The following is an 11,216-nucleotide window of genomic DNA, read 5'->3' as shown; positions in this document are numbered from 1 at the left end:
ATGTTTATCCAAATGAGAAAGGCTTTTTAGAAATGTTCTAAATATGGCCTGACTTTAATCAAGCAATGCCATCTGTTCCGTGAGTGGCAAGGTCACAACTTTTATAAAAGGAATAGCATCCAATGCCAGAAATGAACATATAGAAATACAACCGCTGCCTATACTAAATATGCCTACCTATAATCTAGGAGGTAGATATAGATATAGGTATAGATTAGATATAGATATAGATATATCAATTAGCTTCAGTATGACCTTCACAGGAAGTACTTTGTCCTAGTCCTATTGTAGAACTTTGTTGAGTCATTGATCTTTCCTGAGATTCATTTAGAGTTTCTCTATGTCATGTTTATGGTGAGGATAAAATGAGATCATGTTTGTGATGGTACTTTGTGAACTGCAAAGTAAAATGCAAGCAAAAGGCATAATTTTTACTATCTATAAGTAACGGCTCTTAGAAATATTAAAAATTATTTTAAAATATCAATACTTTTTGAGTACCAAGCACACTGTCAATCAATTTACCTGGCATTACCTCATTTTATCTCATAATGACATGATCAATTATGTCCTATTACTATTGTCACTTTGCAGAGGAGGAAATGAGTGCTTTAATAGTTCAGGTGAGCTGCCTAAAGTTACCCAGCTAGTTAATTCTAGAAAGTGGGTTTGAGCCCAGACTGATCACACCCCACAGCCTATTTTCTTAATAACAGTCCCTCTCATCTCACCATATCCCCTTAAAAAAGGAGGTTTCTATTGTTGCTTATTTGGCTTTTTTTTACTATTGAGATAATTACTTTACTTTTGATTTTGGTCAAAAAGATTTTAACATACATTGATAATTTTTAAAATTCTAAAGCAAAACTAATAAAGTTTGAGTAATAGATATAATACATACAGCTATCTATAACAGAAAAAAATCAATACTTATGTTCAAAGACCTAAATACTACTTACCATGGAGTATTTTACAATCCTACTCTTCTATACATTTGAAAGACCTATCTTTCATATATAGTAAGTCACCATGGAAATAGCAAAAGTGCCAGTATTAACTATTTAGCTGTCTTTTTCAGAATCCTCCATTAATCTTTGTGTTTGGATATTTACACCAATAAATAGTAGATACTATTAACGTCATTACTCATCTCTATTATATTTCATAACATAAAAGAGAAATGGGGTGTGGAGAGGGGCAGATGGAAAACATCATATCAATAGAAAGTGAAGTGATTTGAGAAGAGATTAAGGTTTAATCAGTGACAATGATTAAGATATTTGCTATGAGGCAACTGATTATTAAAAAATGAAAAACCCTTAACATACCACACTACGTAGAATTTAATAACGGCATTTCTGTAAAAACAATGAACAGTCCCACCAGTGTCAAAACATATGCAAATTGAAAAGCTACAGTGTGCATGTGTGTGTGTGTGTGTGTGTGTGTGCGCGCGCGCGCGCACGTGCCCACAGGCGCCTTAGTCTCAAAGCCTTCTGACAGAGCAAGGCTATATGCAACACCAGATCCCACTACTGTTTTGAAAAATTGATTATAAATGCCATTTAAGAGACAATGAATCAGCCAATATAAGTGTTTGAGGATAACTAGCTCCTATCAGGGGCCTTAGCTGAGTGACAAATATAGAACCAAACAAGAAAACAACAGGGTTTGTCTGTCCCTTCCTCTCTCCCCCAATCTTTACAGCATTATTTTTCTTTGGCCTTCAAAGATACACATGAATGTAGTTATTTTTTAAAGAAATATAAATAGAAAATACAATTATGAATAGATGGAGTAAACCATAGTGTATTGAGGACACCACGTGGTATTTCATGTGAGAGACTGTACAAAAATTTTTTGTGAAAAACATGGGGAAGATACAGGATGTCTCAAAGCCCCTGGTTTTCATAACTTTTAAGGCATTAGTGAATTTGTTTTATGGCATTTCACATTTGCTGTGCTGAGTTGTGGAAGTTGGGATGGTCACTGAAATTCTTACCAAAAGTATTACTTTTTATAAAGAGCCACATAGGAGGGTTTTTGTTCTGTTTTAGTTTCATTTTGCTTTTGGTTTTGGGGGAAGTGGGACCAGAAAAATTCCTGCTGAATTCTACCACCAGAAATCTCTCTTCATAGTAAAATATATTCTCTACAATTTTATGAACATTTTGCAGTAATTTGATTTTTATAATTAATGATTTTTCAAATTATTCATTACAGATCTGTAGCACCATTTTAATGCTATTTTATAGTCTATTGGTAGAACCATTGGTATAACTGGTCCCCTCTTTGGGGTTCTTTCCCTTTTTCCTATTATAAACAATATTGAAGTGAACATATTTTTGACAGATATCTTGGCTCATTTATCTGAATACACCCTAAAGTTATATTCCTATAGAGGAGAGAGAGTCTTGAGTTCTGGAAAGATAGTTGGTATCTTAGAATGATAGTTCTTGGTGGTGACAATTTGGGGGATGGATCCATTGGGGGAGAGAGGAGACCAAACACTGAGAAGCCTATAACCTAAACTCAGGCAGTGGCAACAGAAGCGCAAGTGATAAGAGCAGAAAAGACATTTAGAAGGTGGAATTGACAGATTGTGGAGACTGATCCATATGGGGCAGAGGAGAGATTTCAGAAGAGAGAAGAGTCAAGGGTGGCCTGAAGGCTTCTAGCTTGAACAACTGGGGAGAAGATAATGAGCTCCAAATTGAACATGCTCTGCTTGAGGTGGCTTCAAGGCATCCTGGTAGAAACAGTCAATGGGCAGAGCACAGGTAGAGCTATAATAGGATCCTATGACAGAGACCTGCTCAGATCTATACATGTAAGACGAAAGCAATAAAATCTAGTTTTATTTTACGATACTCACTCTGCTATCACGTGCCCATCTGCTTGCTCCCATTACCTTCTCCTTTCACCCCTCAAATTTTAAAAATATAATGAGTATGTGGTGGGATAGGGATTACACATCAAAGTTTCTTTTTGTTGTTGTCCAAAGTTACTGAATTTGGTAACAGATTTTTTTAGTTTTATTTTTAAACATTAACACCTCAGCTTTAAAGAATAGCTTTGATCTCACAATGGAGGATGCTGATTGAGGAAGGAAAACAATTGTAGACTTAAAATCAGAGTGCATCTGGAACCAAAAACATTGTTGGAAGGTAGAATTATATTTTGAAAAATACTTACACTTGCATCAAGACATTTTTACTATAACTTTAAAAGGTGTGTATGTTTTTATTACAAATTTACCAATTGGAGAAAACTGAGGTTCTGAAAACCTAAATAATTTTTCTGTGTTTCACAGCTGATAAATATCAAAGTTGGGACTTGAACCCTGCCCTTCAGACTCCAACAGCAGAGTTTTTCCCACTATCTTTCAACTGCATCATTTTTTTCTTTACGGCCTTTCTCCACTTTCTCTTTCTCCTCCTTCTAATCATGAAACTTTAAGTTGTTAATTCAAAGTTTATCTCATGCTTACGGCATGGAAACTTTCAAGTCATTTCATGAAAATTGATAAAAGTCTTGCCTTTGTACTGCACAGCTGAGCCGATGCACAAGACTTTCAGTCTGTTCTCACTATGGAAACTCAGCCTGCTGCCCCACTGGGACAAACTGGAAGCCCTGGCTGACTCACAGCCCTGTGGATATTACTCGGAACCCTTTCCTAGTAACCTGTTCTTCTCTTGTACTCTTCAGTGACCTTCGACTCCATAAATCCTGCCTGATAAGTATGGGTGCAACTCAAGCTCATACTGCTTTTTGGAATCATTAAATAGTCACTTCTTGTACTAAAAGGAAAGATTTTTAAGTCTGCCTCTTTCTCAATACTGAAAAATCTCTAAAAATTTATTATAAGGCCATTATCATTCTTTAACTACATGGATGAGGTTTAAAGCCATCCTGTACCTCTCTCTTGCTTTCTCTTCTTCATTCCCAGAGATTTATAGATTATGATTCCCATATAATGCCACCCAGAAGTCATTTTTATTCAGGGTTTTTTTTAGACTGACTCTGATTCAGAACCACTTATTTTATTGGTTCAATTTTTTTCATATTGAAGGTGAAAGTGACTTTCTTTGGCTTCCCCATTTATTTTAGAAAGCCATTGTAACTGTGACAGGAGAAATTTAACCAAGATGACACACAAAAATATTCTGATCAGGGGGCTTCCTTGGTGGCGCAGTGGTTGAGAGGCCGCCTGCCGATGCAGGGGACACGGGTTCGTGCCCCGGTCCGGGAAGATCCCACATGCCGCGGAGCCGCTGGGCCCGTGAGCCATGGCCGCTGAACCTGCGCGTCTGGAGCCTGTGCTCCGCAACCGGAGAGGCCACAACAGTGAGAGGCCCACGTACCACAAAAAAAAAAAAAAAAAAAAAAAAATTCTGATCAAACTCAATTCTTATTTTCAAACTCAATTCTCATTTTGGGTAGAATGCTTGGTGTCACTTTTTAAAATAACAGCTTTATTGAGCCGCGACTGAGATACAATGAGCTGCACATATTTAAAGTGTACAAGTTGACAAGTTTTGCCATATGCATATCCCCATGAAAACATAACCACAAGCAGGGTAATGAACACATCCATCATTCCTAAAAGTTCCCTTAGGTTCCTTCTGAATCCCTCTTCCCTCCACACCCCTGTACTCCCTTTGCAGAAGGCATACCATATTCAGACATCAAACCCTCTCCAACTTCTCTATAAACTCAATTTTATTTTAATAAAAAATATAACAAGATTCCTTTACGATGTGACAAAATTATCCAAGGGGGAAAAAGGAACCTTTAAGAAGATTTGTTACAAATTAGAAAATAAGATGAACATGCCAACATATAATAAAACTAGGCAAAGTACATAGGCAAAGAATCCCCCTTCCTCCCCAGAAGGCTGAAAAACAAGTTGAAATCGAACTAATAATTAAAGAAATGACAATTAAAATAACAGAGGTATTCATTTATATTGATCTTTTGGGCAAAGATCCCAAAGATAAAAATAATGCTAAAGGTTGGAGAGGGTTTTTGAAAGGAGACAGTAATATATCGATGGAAAAAAAGGACAGATTTCTGGAGGGTAATTTGGTTAGAACTATTGTAATACTAAATGGACATTATTTTTGATATAGCAACTGTCTACAAATTAATACTAAAGAAATAAACAAGTGAACAATATCGACAAGTTAGGAGCAAGTTGATGTTTGTTAGCAAATTGGTTAAATCGAGGCGATGGAGCTGGGAATGTGCGGAGGTCAGGGCAGGTGGAGTTTGCTGAGCAGAGCGACAGAGGGGCCCCCAGACAGAGAATTTCGACGTCCCCAGTGGCTCCCCTCCACTCTTCAGCTGAGCATCCATCAGCTGGGTTGGTGGGCTTTCTAGCAAAGGGCAGGAGGCAGGGATAACAAAGGGGCAAGAGAAAACTTTTAGGGGTAATATCTAGGATTGTTGTATTGATTTTAGTAATTTTCTCACAGACGTATATATACATCAAAATTTGTCACATTGTATGCTTTAAATACGTGCAGTATATTGTATATGGTTTTATCTCAATGGAGTTTTTAAAATAATTTTGTAAAGAAAAATTAATGTGATTTAAAACGGACTGCTGGGGTAGCATATTGTTAAAATTAACTCTTTTCATATACACCATGCAACTTAGCATCAATTTACATCTCTTCATGCTATCCCAATACCTTGTAAGAAAGCAAGTGAGGATGCTACCAAAATATCTGTATAATTTGTAACCAGATGCAGCAAATTCTTTTTTTTAACATCTTTATTGGAGTATAATTGCTTTACAATGGTGTGCTAGTTTCTGCTTTATAACAAAGTGAATCAGCTATACATATACATATATCCCCATATCCCCTCCCTCTTGCATCTCCCTCCCACCCTCCCTCTCCCACACCTCTAGGTGGTCACAAAGAACCGAGCTGATCTCTCTGTGCTATGCGGCTGCTTCCCACAAGCTATCTATTTTACATTTGGTAAAATTTTGGTGGTTTTCTTTATTGGATCAAAGTTTTCCTAACATGTGGCTATTTAATCATGACTTACCACGCTAACAAACCATAATTCACTAATAACACACAAAGCCATAGACCAGAGTCTGCCCACCCTCTTCTCCCCATAATACTGATGATGCCTAGCATCTCTAGAAGATATATCAATGTTATTAACTCCAAGAGGGAAAGGATTTCATGCTAAGATAGGTATAATCATTCAGGAAGCAAAGTCTAGGGAATTTAGAACAAGCTTTTGTTTCACTGAACATTAAGAGCTATTCTTCCAATAGGACATTTATAGGAAAATGGGAAAGCCAGGTGACCATATTCTATGGGGCTGGCCTGAGCTATATCTACATCGTGGCTGGATGTTGCATGTTTGTTCCCTGAATCAGCAAATTATCATCAGGACAAAATTATCTATATTGACTGCTCTCAAACAAATTATTTGAGGCATAATATTATCTTGCAGCCAATTGTGGGTATTTGGGATACTGCATTGGTCTAAGTAATGTATTATTGATCTACACTTAAACTGATCTGAAGGTCAAACTTCTAGGATTTCTCTCAGTCTCACATTCTGAATCAATTACTGTCTTTTAGGAATGGCTATATTAGAGGTCCCTGACTCATCTTTAGCCAGAATAACAGGAATAAACCCAGTGTTACAGTATGTGGGCTGCAAATGCAACAAAATTAGTGCCTCTATATTTTGCCTTACAGATTGTTTCTGAATTATGGTCCTACAGTCAGGCTGCCTTGTTCACTTGAAGTTTCTATATTGAGAGAGAATTTAAATAACCCACTTGTTTACACTGAAACTTAGTCCAGAGGTTCTCATCAGCATTTATTTCAGGTTTTTCAGATGTATTGCCCTACCTATCAATATGTATGCTTATAGAATTTGTATTTCTTGTGTGTGTGTGTGTGTGTGTGTGTGTGTGTGTGTGTGTGTTTTAATCAGACAATGGTGAATTCTCAGCTTCTTGAGGACTAAAGGACAGTCCAGATCATAAATAGCATTTTCTACTCTCTGAATTAGGTTTACATCCTATTATCACATAATACCATTTGGTGTTTTAAAATAAACCAAGGGGAACGTTTCACATAAAGGTATTACTTCTTTCTATGCAGGTCATAATACTGGGAAACAAATGCACATTTAAAGCTTACTGGAGCCCAGCTATTTTTCCCCTTCAAAAGATTATGCTATTAAATGACTGAGGTGAATTAAAGTAGTATAAGTTGTGAAATTAAAAACTTCTAGAGGAGAATGCATGAAAAGAACTTCATTGAAATATCTGAGAAATGGTGGCTAAACTCTAGGAAAAATAGAACTACTTTTGTATAACTGTAAGGCCAACTTCTTTGTTTCCTTAGGCAATTTGCTGTGGTCTAGGTATTTTCCTGTCCACCACAGAAGAGGGTTTATCATGAAGGGCAAAGTTTCAAGCCTCTTTCCAAGGCACTGGAAATACTGGGTTGACATATTCAGATGATTTGGGAATTTTGCAAAAGTAAGATATTTTAACTGTAGTCATTAAAAACGTCTACTCACTGATTTTTTCTATGCACTGACGCTTCCCCTTAGGTTGGGTGGCACTGGAGTGACTGTGGACCTTTTTGAGATCTGGCTAATTAAAAGTTGAACTAGAGATGCATTTAGTTCAGGTCTGGTGAGATTATTTGGTTGCTCTCAGTTTCTTCCCTGTATCCTTAGGTTACTGCTAGCTGTCCCACAATTGCATTGTCCTATCATTCTCTACATAGAAAACATTATAGAATCATGGTCATATGAAGAGACAATCAGAGAATACACAGCCAAAAACTATAAAGCACCCCCCAAATCATAATTTTATAGATTTTTTGACGCCTGTGAAATTTGTCAGCGTTATTAAATTTGTAATTTGTCATGATTTCCTTTTTTAGTCTAAATAAGTACTCAGTTGTTACTTAATGTTGTATTTGTCTTAAAGTGGGCTCCCGGAGTTGTATAAAGGCTCAGGTGCCATACAGTCTGGACCCACCCCTTGTCAACCACAAAAGCCACCCTGAGATATGAAGAGGTAACTTCCTTTACACTATGACTAAACGATACAATGAATATGAATCTATTTGTTAAACACCAAATGGTGATATTCAGCATTTTTAGGGACTGATTCTGGTGGTCACCCAGGAATATAATAGGCTTACTCCTATTGCCAAGCTAAAAATATATTAATTAATTAAGATGAAAAGATTGCCCCCCTTTCGTGATTGCACTGAAATAAAAATATTATATTCCTCATAATACATTCTGAATTTAATTTGCCTTACAAGTGCTGGATGTAAATGCATAGTTCTCCCGAAGTATATTTTAAAAATCGTTACACATAAAACCAAAGTTTATGTTCTCAATGTATAGCAATGTATTTTGACAATCCTCTGATTAAATATTCACAAGCATATATAAGTTAGGATTAAGATTGTGATGGGCTTTGTACATTTCTTACCAAAAGTGATAAAACTTGTAAACGATATATTCCACACATCTGTTGTACTTGTTCAGCCCCATAGCCCTTCCTACAGATTGCACACAGCTCAGCATCTCCACAGCCTTCAGGCCGAGATAGACGTTTTCATCAGGTTCAGCAAATTACATAAATCACACATGACAAAAGACTGTTACAATAGAGCTGGTGTTACAGATCATTTTTGTGTAATAATTTATAGGTTAATATTGGTAAACTAAGGTTAATATTATAAAAACACTGATCAAACCTTTATCTATAGCTAATAAGAATAGGATTATTATATTTAAAACTATGAATTTAGATATGCTGAATACACATATGAGTCATGCTGTTATTTCCTGTCCTTTCCTTGTACATTATTTGTAAATATACATTTATAAATCTTATTTTTGAAGTTGGGGAATCTAAATTTTTTTTTAAAAATAAAGAAAACAGTGATTTCAAATACACCTATACCTGCATAAACATACCTGTAAAATATGCAGGTATTGTGACACATTTTAAAGAATTAAAATTTGTCTCAAGATGTATCTTCTACCATATCAATTATTTGTGCTGGCAATAACTGCAGATAAGACTGAAGAAGGTCAGAGGTGAGGGTTTACAGAGAAAAAGTATTTTCAATCCTTTTAATCACGAACATATTTTAAGAAAGCATTCAGAAGAAAAAGGCTGAAGCCTAAGATTATACAAATGTGCTCACATTAAGAAACCCAATATTCTATAAAGATTTGAATTAAAATTAATTTAGGAAATAATTTGCCTTAAAAGGTTACTGAATGGAACTACTAAACACGTAACTTGTTAATACAATTTTATTTTTATATATCTTTTCAGGAAGAGATATATGTAAACTAAGGTTCAACCAAATCAGTGATTTTTAACCTGGAATCAGTACCTTGTAACGGTAACATGTATATGATCCCACTGGCACCTGTACCCCTAAAATTAAAGGCAAATTCTCCGTGTGATTATCAGTATACATATAGTTTCCAAGAGAGTGTTGCTAGATCTCATTGGATACTTAGAGGATTCCAGACCCCTAAAAGAGTAAAAAACATAAACCTAATCTATTTTATTTTCCAACTGGAATAGAGCATTTTCATGGGGAAGAACAAAGAAAAGAAATGAATTTCTAAATGTGATAGTGATGTCCCGGTTCCACCCAGGCATCACAAGATAGGGAGAAAAATAAATTCCAAGATTTTGATAATGTCAAGGAACAAAGTGCTCAGGAGACATATCCACTGAACAATTCCCAAAGTGCTCATGTGTTAGCAATGTGAAAATTCTAAAAATACTGTTCAGTGACATCTCAATAATTCTTCAAACTCTCAGATTAAAAACCAGAGTCTTTTCCCAAGTCAGTCTCAAACACAACTATATGTTACTCCTATGTTGTCAGAACCATTGCATGACAATTTTAAATACTCTTTGAGCTTAGAGATACTTCAGTAGCCAAAATAGTATGAATATGAGCTTTCAAATTCATTAAAGGACAAAGAGGATGATTAATTATTCATTTATTTTAAAGTTATAAAACACTGCCTTCAATATTAATGACCGGAGCAGTAAGTGAAAGCAACATTAGGCCTGACACTGACAGCAAGCCTGATTGTGAAGTCTGCTATATAAGAGGTGAGGCAACAGCGTGGACTTTCTCCAAAAGTCTGTCACAAGGGACTTCCCTGGTGGTCCAGTGGTTAAGACTTTGCATTCCCAATGCAGGGGGCCCGGGTTCAATCTCTGGTCAGGGAACTAAATCCCGCATGCCTGCCACACTAAGAAAGAGTCTGCATGCGGCAGCTGAAGATCCTGCATGCCATGACTAAGACCCAGCGCAGCCAAATAAAAAAAAGTCTGCCACGAGAGGAATTACTGAAGCAACTTGGACATCTAACCCCAAACAGATTCATTTAACGGAGGAGATGGTGGCTGTTCTCAGTTGTATTTTCAAGGCAAAGAGAGATCGTTAGAATTATTTCGGGTCTCTCAAGTGACATGCGATACCCAACAGGAGGTGGTAGGAAACCAGACTTCTTCAGCACAAAGAATACTTTTCTCAAGATGAGTTGTGAGCAACAAGGAAAGAGCTCGTCGTTGTAAGTTGGCTTTTTCCCTCCTGAAAAGACCATTTTAGGCATCAGGAATGTTCTGAGAGGGATTTCTGTGCTGAGCGGGAATTTGGATTCTTTGGTATGTAGGGAAATCCCTGTCTCTAACTTAAATTCTGTGGTTCTATGATTTATTAAGAATAATTGTTGGCCACCGTAGAGCCTGCCACGGCCTGATAACAGGGCAGCTACCTAAAGATGGCCTTTAGATAGCAATCGGTGAATGCTACATGGGAGGCCAAGGACTAGAGATGTCAGTACAGAATAAGTTGTACACAAAATACAGAATTTTACTGCCAAATGCATTCATGAATTTTAAACCACAGCTCAATTACCTTCTTCTCTAAGAAGATATGAGGAAAAGATTAAAGCTCTTCAAGGCAAAAGCATTATATAAATCCAAAGCATTCTCATGCTCTGGAACTGCACTTGCATGTGGAAGTGTGGGCAAAGGGAGGACTCAGTAGTGATAAAGAAAAAGACGTCAGCAGGGGCAGAGTGGTGAATGGCCTTCGAAATAAGGATAAGTAATTCAAATTTGGTTAGCAAAGCAACTGGGAGCCAGTAGAAGGAATTGAAAT

The sequence above is a fragment of the Delphinus delphis genome, chromosome 3 (genome assembly GCF_949987515.2).
Source record: "Delphinus delphis chromosome 3, mDelDel1.2, whole genome shotgun sequence".
Classification (NCBI taxonomy): Eukaryota; Metazoa; Chordata; class Mammalia; order Artiodactyla; family Delphinidae; genus Delphinus; species Delphinus delphis.
The sequence above is the reverse complement of the archived record's forward strand: the minus strand, read 5'-3'. Positions refer to the sequence as shown.